The sequence below is a fragment of the Myxocyprinus asiaticus genome, chromosome 5 (genome assembly GCF_019703515.2).
Source record: "Myxocyprinus asiaticus isolate MX2 ecotype Aquarium Trade chromosome 5, UBuf_Myxa_2, whole genome shotgun sequence".
Classification (NCBI taxonomy): Eukaryota; Metazoa; Chordata; class Actinopteri; order Cypriniformes; family Catostomidae; genus Myxocyprinus; species Myxocyprinus asiaticus.
The window spans coordinates 20,247,666-20,267,092 of NC_059348.1; the positions used below are offsets into that span (position 1 = coordinate 20,247,666).

The window sequence follows — 19,427 nt, forward strand, 5'->3', positions numbered from 1 at the left end:
ATTGTTTAAGTCCAATGATCTTACTTGCCTGGTTAATATCTTGCAATAGTTTGTTCTTTTGTTTAACTGTAAGATTTCCATACCATGAGACAATATTAAATGTTAAAATGCTTTCAATCATTGATCTATAAAACCATGGTTAAGGTATGTGTACTAATGTTAAATTAGTAATGTTAAAGAGTTTGTCAATTATTGTACCAATGTATTTAAAATTTGACACCTGCTCCACATCCTGACCCTTAACTCCAATTAGTTTATTAGTGGGGCCAGTGCTACACGCTGTTGTATAGCTCTCTAGACATAGCTCTTTTGTCTTTGTAATATTAAGATGCAAAAAACTGTTATCAAACCAGGAGACAAGGCTGTCAATACACTCGAAAAAAGAGATGTTCACATCCTCCTGACAAGAAACCAGAGCCACATCATCAGCATACTTAAGGGAAAGATTACTGTTATTGAATAGCAGTTCATTGATGTATGTAGAAAACAACAGAGGAGATAATACACATCCCTGAGGAATGCCAGTATTTAAGACCAGACAGTCAGACAGGATGTTGTCAATACAAACTCACGGAGGCCGTTCTCTCAGGAATTCTCTAATCCAAAGGACCAACCAACTACAGACACCTACATCTCGTAGGCGCTTTAGAAGGAGATGGGGCTTAACAGTATTGCAGGCCTAAGAAAAGTCCATGAAGAGAATTTTAACATAAGTGTTCGTTTTATCCAAGTGCTGTTGAACTTTACCTAAAAGGGTGAGAGAAGCCCGAACCTGACCCAGAATTGCTCACTCCCTTTATAATTTATTTTCCAAGCATGTGAATTTGTTGCAATAGGCTGTATTTTATGTAAGCATCATAGACAACATTCGTCACAGTATAGTATCAATAAATATACAGTTTTAACAAGGCACAGTGGCTCCTCAGCACAGTAGAGCAAAAGGGGGAAAAAAAAACATTGACCTACTGTTTATCAAGCAGGGAAACTTTACCGGGTGCAGAACAACCTGGAATCATGTGTAACAGTGCAACAGTCACATGAAGTCCTCTACGCAGCTTGAAAATCTTCAGAACAATAAATCTTTGTGACACCTGTGCTAAAAAGAGTATCTTGAGATGAGTTTATAAATAGGTTCTTTTTAACTTGACACAATGTCTAAAAAATTTGGCAGTCCTGTGCGAGATGCTGAAAAAAAAAATTTGAAATGTGGCTGTTTACATAGAAAAAATAACTGAAAAATAGCACAGATGCATGCAAAAAGAAAAAACATTTAAAGTGAAAAACCCCTAACTTGTCTGTCTGTGCATGTCTATGAGTGAGTGTGTGCGTGAAACGTATATTATGTATATATATTTTTTTAATTATTATTATTAATAACAAACCTGAATCTGACTCAAAGCCATACTTGGATCAACTGAACCGAAACGGACCCAAAACTGGTGGTTTGACGGGTTTTGTCAGACTCGGGTCAGGTTGCAGTCCTTATGCAGTGTAGACAGCTTTGTCAAACAGCCCTCTATATTGCGAGTAAATCACTCACATATGCAAGTAAATTACAAGCTATGCGACTAAAATATGTCTGTTATAAGCCACTGGCAAGTAAATATTAACATTTCACTCGCCAATGATTGAGTTGTGAAGTGTCAAAGCACCAAGATCCTTTTACTGGTTCAGCCTCGTCTTTCCCTGCATGCTGTGTCTCATGAGTGTGCAGGAAAAAATGTTTGTCTCATTCAGTTGAACTCCAAGCGCCTCATGGAACCACACCGCAGACGTCATCAGAGCAGCTCTCTTGAGAGTGTGTGAAGATGAACCACATCTAAAGAGCTCCGATGTTCGTGCCGTTTACAGACTCGCGTGAAAATATAAGGAGGTATAAACTTAATTTAATAGCGAATGTAAAACACTCCAGTTTTACTTTAATTTAACGACCATGTAATGGCAAATGTCCATGGTCACTGCGGGTTCATACAGGTGTAAATGGCCATCTCCTCTATTTCTGTGGAGATAATAACTTGCAAGAAACAGAATCTCAAAGTCTTTCATCATTTGAAACAAGGGCTTGTGAGTTAATCAGAGAGCCTTAAAATAATGTGTGAAGTGAAGAATTTAAGGCAGAAATATAATATAATATAATTAATATATTATAATATAATAGTGTTGTCAAAAGTACTGGTACTTCGGTACCAAGTCGATACTAAAATAAATAAAGATGTAACGATACCAGTGTTTCTGCAGTAACGAAGCACGACTCAATCTGGTACCAGCGCACAATGACACACGACTGCTTTAAAATGCTCATTTTGAATGCGTGCTCTGTTACTCCTTACACTGAAATGGCCAATTAATCAAATTAAAATCATAACATGTCCTAGTGTGATTTAATAAACAGCTAAAGGCTGCAATCTTAGTGTGGAAGAGCTGCATAATTTGAATGAATGTATAAATCCGACCGTTCATCCACATTGAGAATCATTCACGTTGTATCAGATGACAGAGCAGAGCACTAATCTACTGTGAACCACGCAGCACATGTAAACTATATAATTAAATTACAGCATTTGCGCTTTAATCTCAACTCAACTTTAAACTTTTAACTTTAAAACAACAGAGTTGACCAAAGTGCTTCACAGTACTATAATTTAAAACATAACATTTAAAAATGACCACATACACAAACACCAGTAATCTAAAACACAAAATACAAACATGATGATATTGACGATGTCTTACAATGATCCCGATGCAGACTGCGAACAGACGATGATCGACAATATCGGGAAATGGAAAAACCATGGATCTGGAAAGTCGGCAAATATATTAAACAGTGACCAGGGTGTGAAACTAGCACCCGCCACCCGCCAAATGCAACAAGGCTGAATCCAGTTAGCGAGCACCTCGTCCAAATGTATTTCATGTGCAGGTAATTTTGCTCTTTTATCCACAACAGGCGGGCAACCTGCAAGATGTCTCGGAGCGACACATGACAAGAAATGCTTTTAGTCACAAAGACATGCTCTTGAAGAAGCACACTATTATATTTTTAAGAACAGACAAAAGAAAAGCCGTAAATGCTTGTGTCTGATTCACTGTTTGTTCAGAGGCATGTCGCATGTCGGTCTGCATCGCAAGCCTGTCTCGTGGAACAAGTGCATGTAAAGAATTTGCAAGAATAATGCCATCTATGAGAATGCTGTGAATTATCTCCGATCATCTCGCTTTATTTCCACGTGGTAAGCATGTGAACGCAACTCTGCAGGTTCAGTAATATATATCTTTGTATTAAACAAACAAAAGACAAAAGTGATTAAATCATAAAATAATATAAGACCCGTTCACCTTGAACCTAAAATTTAGTTTAATTTTATTTTCTTTAGGCAGCATTTACTGTTTTACCAAAACGCAATACAAACACAAATTCGATAAGAACACACATTTGGCAGCATTATTTTGGGAACACAAGGGAATTTATTAGGCTTTATTATTATTATTATTATTATTATCTTTACATATATGATTGTCTATAGTTCTTAATCTGTAGGTTATTAACAATTTTTTAATAAAGCTAAAATGTGATTAGAATGGCATGGCAAAATATAAAATAAATGTACAATATACTATATTAATTGAAGTCAAATATATGAAGAGGCCCCCTTTCTCGGTTTGTTTAATATGTTTTTCAGCTGCATTACGCTTACATGTCGTCAAAAGTCTGGTAAGTAAAAACAAAACAAAAAATATGGTGATTTTTTCTCCAACATGACCGTAGAGGGTTGTTTGTTGATTTTACCAGAAAGTTTCTAATTATGTGCATTGCACCACTGACTTGCAGTGTGGAGGTGGTGTAACACTATTTGTGTTTAAAATGTTAACTTTTGTACAGTTCATTATTTATGTTGAGCCACAGAAGTACAGTTGCAATCAAAATTATTCAACCCCCCTGACCAGCAATACATTCTGGTGATCAACACATCAACTAAAACCTCAGTAAACAGTCAAAGTAAGTTTTATTTATACACATTTCAGTGATTTTGAGAACAATGAGTTCAGTTTACCCAAATTTTGCATCCTTGGTGTTATTGTCTTGCTGGAAAGTCCAGTGATCACAGAGCTTCAATTTACACACTGAAGGCATCACATTTTTCATGCCAAAATGGCCTGATGCCTGAAAGAATCCATGGTGTCAGTCACATAATCAGTATAGCCGTTTCTTGCAGCCGCAAAACACCCCCATAACAGGACTGACCCATCTCCATGCTTGATTGTGGGGATGGTGTCATTCTTGTCATCTTACTCCAGACGTACTGCTGACCCATGGGTCTAAAACTCATTTTCAGTTTAGTGTCATACGTCTATAAAACCTTCTTCCAGGACTCCACAGGTCTTTCCTATTACTTCTTGAATATTCAAGTCAACATTTCCCTTGGTGAAGTTTTGCTTTCTTCCACACCCCAAGAAGGTTGCTGTTGTACCATATTTAAAAAATGTATGAATGGTGCTGCCAACTTTGTCTATTGGAAATTGAAGTTCCTTGGAAATGTACTTTTAGCCATGATCTTTCTTGTGTAATGAAATAATCTCCTCAATTAGCTATTGAGACAGCTTATTTTTAATTGCATTTTTTGCATAGAAATACATTTTTGCTTACAACGCTAAACGTACATTTTAAAACTTAACTCTCAGGGGTCGACGGACGCACCAGCGCGTCCTACTGGATTTTTTCCTCATAACAGCAGAAACAACTTAAAATACTGTCATTTTTGGGCATACAGATAAGTGTAAGACATCATTAGAGACTACAAAGGGTCTACTTTTATTTGTTTACACTCACAATAACAACAAAACCTTGTGCTTCTGTAAAATAAAGAAAATAAACAGGGTGCGCTTTCAGCCGTCTCTGCCTCTGCGAGCATCTTTCTGAAACACGTCACAAAAATGAACTGAAACTCAGCGAATTCTTATCAGACAAACATGAAACATTTGTCTAAAGAAAGCTTAACATGTCTACTTTTAAATAAAACAATTCAAATTTAAAAAAAATATTATCCTGCAATGTAATCTGTATGAAACAAAGCGATGTACAGTTTCTCCTGGCTCAGCTAATTATTGCTAATGTGATCACACCCACCAACAGAGGGCGCTATTCATTCGGTAATGTGCTGAGGTGATCAATGCAAATGGTAAACGCCCCCAACAATGCCTTAAAAAACATCAAGTTCATCATCAGATTCATTCACTTTCCTGCGCATTTGGAAGATGGCACGCTACACAGGTGAGGAAGAGTTCACATTTTCCTCAGAAGAAGAGTGGGACTCCGATGAACGTTTGCATTTTGAAGAGTGACTTGATCCAGCCGAGGATACAATTTCGGATGAGTAAGTCTTTACTTACATTAGTTGACATGCTATTTTATATAAACGTACATATTTTACTAGTTGGACTATTTCCAGACTTGCCAGCCAGTATTCAAATTATTGAAATTTTAAATATGTCCCAATAGGCAAGTTTTAGTTACATTTTAAATGTTGTTTCACCTAAAGCAGGTATTTAAATTGTACACTGTATGATATCAATATGATATGTAATATGATATAAAAATAATATGAATGTTTAGATTATATTTTAACCAGTGTTTCTGCTGCCTCATTATCATCAAAAAAGCTTGTGCTTGCAAATATATGTTTGGGTGTAAATGTGTAAAATGTGCTGTAAATATGCCCATATTAGAAAATCAGCATATTAGAATGATTACTGAAGGATCATGTGACACTGATGACTGCAGTAATGATGCTGAAAATTCAGCTTTGATCACAGGAATAAATTGCATTTTACAATATATTCAAATAGAAAACAGTTATTTTAAATTGTAAAAATATTTCACAATATCACTGTTTTTGCTGCATTTTAGATCAAATAAATGCAGCCTTGGTGAGCAGAAGAGACTTCTTTTAAAAACATTAAAAAATCTTACCGATCTAAAACTTTTAAACGGTAGTGTAGGTCTAAAATTTTTAAGTCTTTATGTAAAGAAAATGTATAGTCAGATTACTTTTAACTTAAACTTGATTTTATGAATAAGCTACAAACAATACATTCAATCATTAAGTCGCCTCACATTCATTCTCTCTCAGGAGGGGTCTTTGTCTCCTCAGGTGTGAATCACATCAATATTCATGATCATCCACGCCTCCTCGCATATGGCCTAACACTAAAACTGTCTTACAAAAGTTAAATGACTATATTGTTTTGTATGAATGAGTGATCAGGATGGTTTTCACATCATTTTGTAGCAAAAACTCTAGGCTACAAGATCCAGTTCTCAAAAGTCTTGTGAACAAATGTTTAGTATGTGTTATATGGCCTTATTTCAGTGACTTAATTTAAGTTTTTTCAAAAACCATGCATAAACGTTATTTTCTCAAATATACAAACATGTACATACATGTTGCTCACATATTATTGTAGCCCAGTTTGATCTGAATACAGTGTTATCAGACTTTAGCCATTAATATGTTTTTAAGCAACTGAAAAAAGCACAAATGTCAAGGCATGTCAAAACTTCTCCAGGGCCCAAAACACCCTCAGACCCCAGAGGGTTAAATAAGTGCCATTGCAGATTGATGACTTAATTTTGCTTTAAAACAATTACTTGTGTAGCCTTACATATTTAAGAAACAGCTACATGCAATAGGGGCTGAATAATTATGACATGGCTGTATTTTTAAAAAAATCTTGCTATTTAGAAATATAAGGTTATATACTCACACTATGAATGTGTCACTCAACTGATATAGATGTAAAGTAAAAAAAAATTCTGGGTCATCAGAAATGCTTACCTTTGTAAATCCTTACTGTCTTGGGGGGGTTGAATAATTTCGATTGCAACTGTATAACAAGTTATACTAGTATATAGGCTTAGCAATTTACTGTTTATTCATTACATTTAGGCCTAGTCTTAGCATCTTTTTGAAGATCTCCTGGGAGTGTAAGAAAAATAAATACACATTCATGGGTGGCATGTTGAACCACAATTTAGAAGAGCCCTAATATGTTGCCACCAAAAGCAGTGAAAATAGACATGTAATTAGAATGTGATTAGGGTTGCAAAACTGAATTTTCAAAGTTGGAAACTTTCCATGGGAATTAATGGGAATAAACTGGAAAATTGCAAGTTAGCCTATAACAGGGAACTTAAATGTAGTTTTAAAAAAAAAAACTTACTGCAGGCTACTTACTACAGCAGGACTACTGAAGCCACACTACTGCATTTGAGCCCAAGGACTACATCCAGTCCAAGTAAGTTTTGATGATATTACTAGGGTAAATATATTTTATCTATGGTATTAAAGTTTAACTAGCAAATACTAAATCAAAATGTGTTTATACATTAGGTTGCTAGCCAGTAAATCAGATATGCTAAATGTAAGCTAGCTAACACCATTTCATTGACAATTTAAGAGACTAGCTATCATGGTGCTAGCTAGCTCAACTGTGATGCCGTTTCTTCTGCTAGCCAGTTTTCGGTCATCATACCGAATCGTTCATCATACAAGAACGTAGGTTATAGTTTGATTTAGCATGCTGATTGAGGAGTGTTCATCTATTCATCTAGCCTATTTCTATTAATTTGTCCAGCATCAATTGTAAAATATTTTCACTATTCCAGAATATTCCAAATGTTTAGCTAACTATTTTTATATCTGTGCATGGCACTGCATTAGTGTTTTTTGCAAGCTTTTTTCTAATCTTATTCTACAGAACAATGCTACGTGCGCCATCTGATGTGTGGATACATTTCACCTCAGCCAATGTAGAAGGAAAGGCTGTGTACATTTGCAAATACTGTGCAAAGACCTATGTTAAGAATGCCACAAAGATGAAGCAGCATATCCCAAATTTTTTTCCAATATTTCCAAAATTCCCTAGCTTAACTTCCCATGGAAAGTTTCCGGAAATTTACCGGACATTTTCCGCCCCTTTGCAACCCTAGGTACAATTCGGTGTGCTGGTGAGTAGGAATGCCATGGTGTGAGTTTGTGATGGAAAGATTACCGTCTGAGAAAAAAAATTCTTTTTTTTACGATTATATGCAAATATCCTTATTATGCAACAGCACCGAGGCAAAAACAAAAAAAATCATATCGTCATCACAACTGAACGTGTTAGTGGACACATTTCTTAGGGATATATGGACGCCAAGGACAGCTCTTCAAAAGAAAAAATGATAAAGGTACAGCAAATAAATAGTCTATTATAAGAGTTTAACAACCATGTAATGAATTACAAATTGAATTACTAAAATTAATTTATGCCTATCCAACATAGGGCACAACTCTTATCTGCATCCCGGAATGATGCACTTCAATGTAACGAGTGCTTGGAGTCGCATGGTGATCCTCGCTGCGCATCAAAAGTGCATGGAGATTAATGCTGGTGCACAACATGTAGTTCACAACATCCTACAGTTTTTCTTCTGCAGCAGTTAATTAAAGCAATCCGTTGTCCTTCAGACACCCCACCATACACTTTCGGCAACAGACTCCATGAAAATACTCTCCACAACACCTCACAATTAAACATGTGGACTATGTATAATAAAGGAAACATTGCTTTCAGCAGGCCATTTAAAATATAATGACTAGCATTGTGCTTTAAATAATGAGGATGATTTAAGACCCAACTTCTTGAAGTTTACCATGCTGATAACTACACGCAAATGCACCGCATGCTGTCAGCACGCTTAAACATTACAAAAAGTCACATTTTTAATTCATCACTAAAAGCACCATAGCTAAAAATATCAAACTCACTAGTTTGTTGTTGGATGACTTGTAGAACATCCTGTACCATTTGTCAGATGTGTACCTTTATATGACGTCTGTCTGCATGTTGTACATCTGTCATTTTTAGTTACCCTCATACATTCAAATGCTCCCAAGCAGCTGATTTAAATAGCTTTTTTGGTGGATGTGTCTGGAAGATCGAATTCCTCTGTTATATTTTGGAGTTCGTGTGTAATAATAAATCAAAAATTTGATTTGTATAGCACCTTTCATACATAAAATGCAGCTCAAAGTACTTCACAGTTGGAAGCCACAGTTTCACGTGAATTGAAAGTTCACGTTCAGTCTGTGATACCTGGCCAAGCTTCATGCAGATACCATCTGTAACTAGTAACAGCTGTATTAACCACCCAGGCACAAGTGTTTTTCCCATTTATGTTTACAATATTGTACGGAAACACGAAAAAAATATTATATATTTAAATAAAAAAAATAATGTTTTTTTAATCGTAGATTCTAAATTCTTATGGTTAAATTAACTGTGAAATTTTAATCGTGGTTAATAGTGAAACCATATAAATCGCGGTATCCCTACTGGTGAGCCTTTGTAATGTCCCCTGAACCACACAGAACAATACCGGATTTGAACAAGCATACTCATCTTAGTTTTCTATGGGGCTTCATTTTATCTTTCATTTAAATCAGCCCTCATGTTCTGCCAAACTAGAACTTGTTTAGTCGTATTCCACAAGCTAATCTCCATCAGGATCAGAAATTCCACTCCATACGCTATGGCTGAAGATCCGAGAGGTGGAGCAATATGGAGAGATAAGATTTAACTCATCTTCATCACCACAACTTTGTTGGAAACTTCTAAAACTACCTTGTAGGGGAAAGATAAAACATGCAATAAATTCTCTAAGCTTTAGTCCGAATCATTCACTGACAATAGATTATTCCAACTTCCTACACATGGGTTAAAGAAAACAACAGTGTGAAGAGGAATGCAAACAGCAAATATTTAAAGATTGACAATATGCAAATTGGTAATGCAAACAAAGCCCAAAGTATGCAACATAAAATAAAATACAAATTCACAAATGTATGCTATAGCCTAAATGTATTAGTAAATCCACTGTGTATTTACGAAACGGACATACATCGAAAAACTTGAGGCAAAAATTCATCCAGGAGTTAAAGAGCACATATTATGGTTTTTAAACATGCCTAATTGTTTTAAAGGTCTCATACAATAGATTTACATGCATCCAAGGTCAAAAAACACTTTAATTTGCTCATAATTTAAATTGCAGCATTACCTTTTTTTCCCAGTGTCAAAAACGACTCGTTCAATGATCCGTTCTAAAGGATTCATTCTAAACTCCTCCTTTCAGAGAGCCTACTCTGCTTTGATTGGTCAGATGTCCCAGTCTGTTGTGACTGGTCTACCGCTTAGTGTATTGTTTGAGGGCGGGTCAAAGCTGTTCGCAAGCAGCCAATGAAGACCAGAGGCAGGTTGTTTGTTACCAAATTACGTAGATTAGTACAGGAAGTAAGTCTGGAATTACTAACGACTCGTTTCAGGTGTTCCGAATCGGTTCTTTCTTTTGGAAGTCAATAACTCCATTTGTCGTGCACTTTGATTTTTGAAATTTCGCAGACTTTTTTACATTCACAAACAGCTATATAACACACTACATGAAAGGTAATATTTGAAAAACCATAACAGGTGCTCTTTAAAAGAGGTCACAAAGTTTGTCGCCAAGTTAAGATGAAATCTAAAAATCCAAAAGGATGCCTTGTGAAAATTACCATCACCCCTGGGTAGAAAAAAAACAAAAACAAAATGAAAGCAACCCAGCAGAGCCATAGCACATTATCCCTACTTCCCAGACAGCTTTGTAGTTACTTTGAACCACAGTCAGGGTGTGTGCTGGATGACTAATCTCTGCTTTTGTGGCATCTTTCTAGGAAGGCCTGTTCAGCCATGTGAACCAGACTGGCACCAAGGCATGGTGTGTGAAAGTGCGTGTGAGTGTATTTGACAGGTGTGGTTTAAGAGGGGACATGAGGCGAGAGGATTACTGACCTCAAGTGAAGAGTGGAGGGGATGTGGTGACCCAGGTGTATCCTAAGGTCATCACACAAATCAACAATCCCTAGAGTGATGGCACCCTGCTGTGTTACCCTGGAAGGCAATGAGACAGTCAGGGCAACAGACTGTCAGCAATGTGCTATAAATGACAGACATGGCACAAATATGAGGTGATTTGTGCAGGGTTACTGAAAGAAATGACAGCACATGGATTTTCCCGCTTGACAGAAATGCAAGGGATATTTACAGAAAATTACACTTCTTTTAAGTTCTGATTATGTCAGAGTCATGGTGCAGTTGCATGTGCTCCAGACATGTTGAATTGTAGTACTCATGTGGGTGACATGTCCCAATCACATTCCTTTTCTGTGCACAAGAATTGCTTCAATTTACAGTATAATAAAGCAAAAATAAAAAAAATGGGCCACTTGCGGGTATTTTACAGATCACTGAAATGACTGCATCAGCAGAGCTCATTGTTCTTTCAATAATGGATGCCTGTCATTCACATGACTCCATCCTCTGTGCTGTCGCTTGGGCTGCTGTAGTTCAAGCAATGGCCACTGGAGGCAGTAGAGCAGGACAAATGAGGATCAATGAACAACAGTGAGCCTCGAAGAGTGTTACACAGTTTACAGAGCATGAACGACTGAGTTTTCCAGAAACTTCACACATTTTAAGATGAAAGTTCAGTAGATAATCCTGTAATTCTCAGTGTCCAGAATTTCTTCTCAACATGCAATTTAGTAATCACTGAATGAGATATTAATAAAATAAAGTGTGATTAGTATGCACTTCAGCATACGAAAAAGCTGTACATTTAAAATGTGGCCCGTTCCATCCAAAACAAAATGGTGCTCTGGACCAGAGAATGTTTTAACAATATGTAGTGATTTCCATACCAGACAAACACACATAGGTGTGTGCGTGTTAAACACACAATTGAGCTCATGGGCTCTGTGTGTTTACTCTACTGATTTAAGCCAGTGCATTAAAGACACAGCAAGCCAAGTGAGCAGACAGTCAGCTAGTAGGTAGTCAGGGTAAGAGAGACACAAAATGAAGGATAAAGACTTCCAGGCACAGAATAAAATCACTAACTAGCTTATTTTATTTAGCCTTTTAGTTTTTACTAATTGGTTTGTCACTGTATATACTGTATGTATACTTTAACATTTTAACCGTGTGTATGTCAGTGGCTGCAGGAGTGTGACTTTTGTGAATGCATTTTTGACCGTGTGGATTGCTATCATACAAACAAGAGTTCATGTCTGTGTGAGCGTATGTGTGTGTGGGTGTGAGCTGGGCTATTGCATCATATCCTGCGCTGTATTATATGGCACAAGGCTGATGATCTTGTCAATCTGTAACCTGCCTTCACTTCTGATGTGGTGTTGAAATGTACACTGTAATACTGAGAGTAGGCATGTGATGGTATAACATGTTCACATCATGATAATTGCTGAAACTGTTATAACGGTATACGGTATTATCACAGTATTGAATTACATTACAAAAACGAGCTGAAAGATAAACAAACTTTATTGTTGCTCTCTTAATAACAAGTTTAATTACTTTTGCAATACCATACTTGCCTTTAAGGGTGGTTTCACATATAGTCAGTTTTAAATGAACCAAACCCAGTTCAGTTAAAGTGAACCAGTAAGGGAACCAGCTGTAAATGCCCTCAGTGCTTTTTTGTGTTCACATTTAAGTGGACTTAAAAGAGGACCCAGTTTATTTTTTGGTCCTTTTAGCATTTATGTGGTCTCAGAACCCTTGTTTGTTCACACCACAACTCCTTAAGAACTCAGACCTCATGGCTGTAAAGATTATGAAATTTGGCTAGCAATAACTTGTAAAATTATAATTGTAATTATGGTGATAAATTGTCATATTTCTTAAAGTGTATGTATGCTTAATATGTATGTACACAAACACCTTAAGAAGTAATTTATTCATATTTAGCTTGGAATCATTTAATAAAATAGAGCTATTTTATTTATTTAAGGCTTTGAAAAATTACTGAATTGTTTATTACATAAACATATTGCACAGGGATAGAATGACATGAAAAGTTATTTTAAAATGTTAAAACATTTCCAAATACTTAAAACATGTCTCGTTTTGGTAAACTTTACATTTACACTGTTATTTATGAAACCCTGATGGCCCAGCCAATTATATTATATTATGCAATATTATATTTCTGTCGTATATTCTTCACTTTCACACCTTATGTTAAGGCTCTCCAATAAAACCCACAAGCCCTTATTCCGCATGAAGGAAAACATTTGAGATTCTGCATGAATTAGAAAATGTTTCTTCATTTATCACCACCACAGAAATGGAGCAAGCGTCTCCTACTCCAGGTACGAACCAAGAACATTACACAAACGTTAAATTAAAGTGAAACTATCAAAATCCTTGCTTGTATTTTCGCAGGAGTTTGATGCGAACCTCCGCAACCATAACGCGCATCAGGGCGCTTCACGCGCTGCTCTGCTATGACTACTATAATTAGTACATGTGTCTTTGTTCAATAAAACATATTTAATTGATCTTAATAGAACTGTACATCTCTGAATGCATTGTATTTTTATATAAATAATACTGTATTTAGAGCCAACATTCATAAATTCAAACATGGATCATGGTAGATTAGTTGTATTACCAACATAAAAATACGATAAATCATGGTTTTCTCAATGTACAGCCTCAGGTTACTTCAATTCATTGAAAACAATAGTAATATATTCCTAACGTAATCTCTTAACTGTCACGCTATATTCCAATGCAGCCTGGTTAAACCCTCAAGTTTTCATTTGCACAGAACACTGAAGAAAGATATTTGAGTTGGTTTTGTGAGGAGTTTAAATAGTTTTCATCAGCAACTCTGTCATCTCCATAGAAACACAATACACAGCTCGTCATCATTACTGGAGTAAGGTAGCCTGTCAGGGCCAAACTTGTTTGGTATTACACGAATGGAAAAATCAAGCGAGCCCGGAGCACTTTGTGTTCACAATGCACATTATTAGCGAACCAAATCACAGGCTGCAAGCGAACCATACTCAGACCACCTCCCGAGATGGTCTTGGTTCGGTTCGCTTTAAAGGGGTCTGAGATCGTTTGGAGTGTTCACATATTGGCCAAAAATCCTGTGAACCACACTCAGAAACAAAACAAAATTAATATTGAAATCTTCATCGTGCCACATTCCAATTATTAATTACAGGACTTAATATTATCTGATTTCAACTGTATTTTATTTGTTACTACGAGACGTAGACATTACTGTTTAGCTAGCAGATTTTTAACGAACTACCCTCTGGCCACTTGAAAGCAAGCTCCACATTACCCCTATTCACAAACATATTTAGCATTTTACTGCTCACTGCAGGCTCTGAGTATTGCTTATCTGCGTTGCTCCGCAATCACGTCAAACTTAAATAATTCTTAGTACACTTGTATTGCTGAAAATATTTTGTTAGAAAATTCCATTGACTTTTCCAAAACTTTCAGTGTTAACTTGTTTTTCCATAACATTTCCAGGCCTGGAAAACACAATTTCTAAATTCCATGACATTTCCAGGATTTCCATGACCGTCCGAACACTGGCAAACATGTTGAAGGTGTTCTTGCGTTTCACTGGCACTTTTCTGCAGCATGCAAAGGGAACCTATTACTCCCTCGGCATTTTTACTGAACCCAAAATACTTCCACTCTACCGACTTAACCCTACTAGAAGCCAGATAAGGGTCAGCTGCGTTCTTCTTTCAGCCATGCTTCTAGTCCATGCTGGTTTGTTTACATCAGAGTATGTCATTTGTGCCGCATACACGCAGTGTTGTAAATCTCGATTCGTTGTTGGAATAAAAACTACTGTGCAATCAGACAAATTAAAACAGTTCGGCTAAAAGATTTTTTCTAGAATTATCTATGGTATTTTGAAGGGCCCACGATAACATTATTGTGTATGTTATTCACCGTGATACACCCTATAACCGAATGCAGCCACATGCCAAACTGAGAGAGAGAGAGATGGACAGAGAAATTGACACAAAGTGTGAGAACTATAAAACATCTCATGCCATCTTGTCAATCTTAAATAATTGTTTGTCTTCAATCACACTCTCTCAAGGACCACATTAAGAGAGCTCCAGGAAGGCTCGTCACCACTGACATGTCCTTGAGGTGGGGCACTGTAAGGCGATGCTGCTCCATTTGAAATAGTAGACATAGAAACGGAGTGATGAGTGGGCACGGGCGACACACAGGAAGCGACAGATAGAGGGGTTAAAATAACATTGTGCTGCAAGCTCCTTCCTCTTACCTCCATGCAGAGCACCAGAGCTGTTGGTCTTGGCTCTTTAGTCTCTCCAGGCATGTGCAACACCACTACACATAAAGCACGCTTACTGCTATTTCAGCACACACAGACACACACTTCCTATGAGGTAAAAATAGCCACACTTCCTCTGATGGAACTTAACCCCCCAACCTCTGTGAGCAGCCACCCCTCTGTTCTGACAAAAGCATTCATGCATGAATCCATATCAACAGTCAGCGCTGGCATGAACAACCCTAATCGGGTTTACTGCCTCATTATAAAAGACACTCCAAGACCACCGCTGTACCAGAACCAAAATCCCAACAAGATTTCCTCGATTCAAAATTCAATTTCTAAGCCAGGAGACATGAAAAGCAATGTATGCAGTCACACACACACACACACACACACACGCACGCACGCACGCACGTTTAAGTAGGTGTATATCTGAACTGCTCCACCTCCAGATAAAAATCTAAATGTGTCGGTAATGAACTCTGTTCTAATTATAGAGCCATTTGACTAAGATGGGAGCAGTGCAGAGCAGATAAGCATACAGTAATTACACTCAGCCTGACATAATTTTCTTCCCAACACACAGTACTAAATGCTAAAGGCATACACAGATGTTTTTCCTGAATGCTAAACATCTTGTGAAGACGTGCCAGACACTCAGACAGACAGCCACATACATGCACTGAGCTTACCTCAGCTTAGAATTGCACTGTGCAGTCTTTGTGACGTGTTTTGGGAAAACATTACTCTCATCGGTCAGATATCTTGGACTGATGTGATTGCCTCCCGTTTATGAAGGAAACAGTTGACCACAATGTGTTTTATAATACGCCTTCTTCACAAACCACACTCCCCATTATGGCCTACAATAACACTACAAGCACACCCTTGGGTATGTTTTTGCAATGAAGGATTCCAGTACATCTAAATTTGGTAAAAGCCAGACCTCAAAGCCACTACACAGGGGGCTACATGGGGAGGTAGGTCAAGGCTGCGGACCACACAGAGGGTGCTTGATTCTGGGGAACAGAGTCCATAGAGTAATAAGATACAGAACGCTCACTTTCATTCTCCATTTCACCCTCCACACAGTTAATGATGGATGGGACAAAGTGAGAGAGCCGTGTGGCATGTGTGCAGTGCAGTGAAACACAAGGGCGCACACACATAGACACACAACTGTGCTTGCTGCAAATGCCTGCTCTCTCACAGCTTAAGTTAGCACCATTTCATTCAAGAACATAAGATCACTACAGTACAAAAGACAATACACACATATACTCAGACAAACAGACACACAAAAAGTAAAAATCGTATTCAGGCACAGCACACCTTTATGATGACATGAGCACAAAGCAGTGTGTGGTCTTACCAGCTGTCCGCTCCGTGAGAGGACTGTTGGTCACTTTGGTTAACAGGCAGTGTGTGTGCACGTGACACAGCAATAGGTTCACACACAGCACACAGGCAGGGTGTCTGTGCAGTGACTGGCTTCACAGGCAGCTAAGTCCATCACACCATCATGCACATCTCCGTCCATGGGGATCCAGAGTTACTGTAAGACACATACACATTGTCACACACCGAGTTCATGTTTACATATCCCTGTCAATTTGAAGAGTATTATACAATTAAATAGCCTATGTTTTTGCATTATGTTTCTTAAGATTCCTCTCGTAACTGTCAAAACATTTTTCTTGCATAACATCTTCAGATTCTGATATGTGAGTGTTTTAAGATCCACTTGTATTCTAATAGGCATCTACCTCTCTCTCGATATTCTTTTATGTTTTGCATTAATTATATTTACTGAAATGTTAAAACTGGGTTTTGCAAGTATACGACTGTTAAGAGATATTTCCTGTATGTCTCTCAAGAAAAATTAAATGTGGTTTATTTGGTTTAGAAAAAAGAGCTGAGATGCTTGAGCAGGGTCCGAAATAAACACCCGGCAAGCACCAAATGCAGGTACATTTTCCATTTGGCCTCTGAATTTTGCAGTGTCAAAGGCCACTCTGGTGGGTGGTTTTTGCTTTGATCAGTTTACTGTATGTCAGCTTGTAAAATAATTGTACATGTTCCAGTTTTGTCATCAAGGGGGATCTGTAGACCTACAGCCAGTAAGGTGGCAGGCGTTTACATAGAACGGCTCTTATTCGCTAGTCCCGCTGCTCATCGATAGTCTCAACATTGTCCCCACAGGAGCGTGGTGAGGGAAGGTGTATTCAGTGCTTTAAATCGCATCATTGTTTAATCCAGACTTCAAATAATGACTGCACGCATTCATTGTGGCAATTCTGTGGCTGGGTAAGCAAACATTTAATAAATCAACACTGTTTGCATACTTTGGACATTTGAAAATGAAATTGGCATTTGTCCAACTGTAATCGCGCATTTTTAAGATGACATCATTGGTCGTGTATGGAAAAATAATAGTAGAAAATACACAAAGGTTTTGTATATCATAAACTCGCCCTGAATCGGCAGCTCTCTGGTGTGGTGAGTGGGGGGCTGAGCGGATTTCTTCCAGTGGACATATAGGGCTCTATTTCCGTGAGCGCGCAAAGCACAGTGCTACGCGCATCAGCCGTGCGCAACATCTTATCCATTTTTCGTGACAGCGGCAATTCTAATCACAATTTTTGTGCCAGCACAAAGCACAAGTGGCTATGGGTGGGAGTGTTTGCGCTATTGTGGGAGTATTATATGGTAATGAAGTGGCGCAAAGCGCAATTTGCTATTTTCCTGAGAAATAGGTAGTTGTGCTAAGACGTTTGAAAACCACGTCTTAACTTGGTGCAAAGTTTAAACTCAGTTCCTGCATTTGCAGTTTGGAGATTTCACCAGCAGGTGCTAATAAAGTTAATGTCCAAACTCTGAAAATATTGTGGAACATCAAATTAGGTCCCTGACAAACAGAGTTTATATAAGTCTTATATGAAAGAAAAAAAAAATAAATATGTATAGAGATCTATAGGTCATGGTATATTTTAAAAATGTTATTATGTCTAAATTTACAATTGTATTTATGGTCTAATTTGTAAGTCTAAAGGTACTTTTCCACCTGTTGTTATTGAGTGATTTTTTTGAGTCACTGCAAAACAGGCTGGTGGAAGAAGTTGGAGGTTAAATGTTTGGAATTGGTAGGCTATGATTTTTTTACCACTTTGTTATTTTGATTATATTTTCATTTAGTTTGTAGTGTAATTTCAATGTAGAAATATTTTTGATTTATTTTTATAGTGTTTCAATAAATTAATTTCTCAAAATCACAGGTTATAGAAGTGAGGTACGTGCTGATACAATCACTGTTAATGCTAGCCATGATTTGTGTGTCAGTAGATGAAAATGATTCATAATACTTACATTCTCTGTAATTTAACGGAGCCTACATCCAAATTCTGACAAGAATCACATTTTCCATGCGTATAAAAGGAGCGTGTCACCGTTGTAGAAATATGCCAGAGGATTCAGTTAATGCACAACATTTTTTAATTTTCAATTCTTCTAATTCACTGCATACAGACCATTTACACTACCAACTTCTTATGAAAGTGCTGTCTTGGTTTATATCGCTGGTGCTTGAGGGAACAAACTATAGCCTATAATAGGATGCAGACGGTGGAATAATAACTGGAGAAAACCTCAGAATTATATTGCACTTAATCCAGCCCGTTTGCGCGTTGCACGTGCGATTTCGTCAAACCTACTTGCGCCTAGACTTAGCGCATGCTTGCACAACATGCATTCTTCCAGTGATGCAGACAGAAAACCTGACAAAAATACTCAGACATTGTTTCCTGTATTACTATTAAGCGCCACAGCAACACTGCTGCTGAAACTACATCGTGAGACAAAAAAAAAACAACAAAAAAAACACGCTACCAGTAGACCGATCCCCAAACAAATTAGTCTTTTGAATCTACTGCGACAGTGTGATCAGATTCCCACACAAATTACTCTTGAGCTGGCTCTTTTTAGTGAATCAAAAAGAATTATTTATCCCTTGGAAATGACTGATTTAATAGACTCACTCCAAGTAAACCAAGAACTCTTACCGTGTTATATGTACTTATGTACTGTTATATGTACATCATGAGACTCAAAGTTATTAGCTGGTCATTCATATGACAACATGTAGTTTAAAATACAAATGTAGTTTTGTTGTAATAAGTGAATGTGGCAAGGAGGAGGGCGGGGC

At 37.4% G+C, this 19,427-nt stretch overlaps 1 protein-coding gene across 2 annotated transcripts in view; it reads right to left on the minus strand.

Moving 5' to 3' along the window:
- LOC127441474 (activated CDC42 kinase 1-like) overlaps nt 1-19,427 on the minus strand; it is a 150,771-nt gene that overhangs the window by 104,394 nt on the left and 26,950 nt on the right. Inside the window, exons 2-3 of one of the 2 annotated variants that reach the window (XM_051698939.1) lie at nt 16,599-16,781; nt 10,873-10,971 (exon numbers count right to left, since the gene is read on the minus strand). The gene's annotated coding sequence lies outside the window, so the exon portion shown is untranslated. The remainder of the gene's footprint in view (nt 1-10,872; nt 10,972-16,598; nt 16,782-19,427) is intronic. The other variant, XM_051698938.1, reaches the window with a different exon arrangement.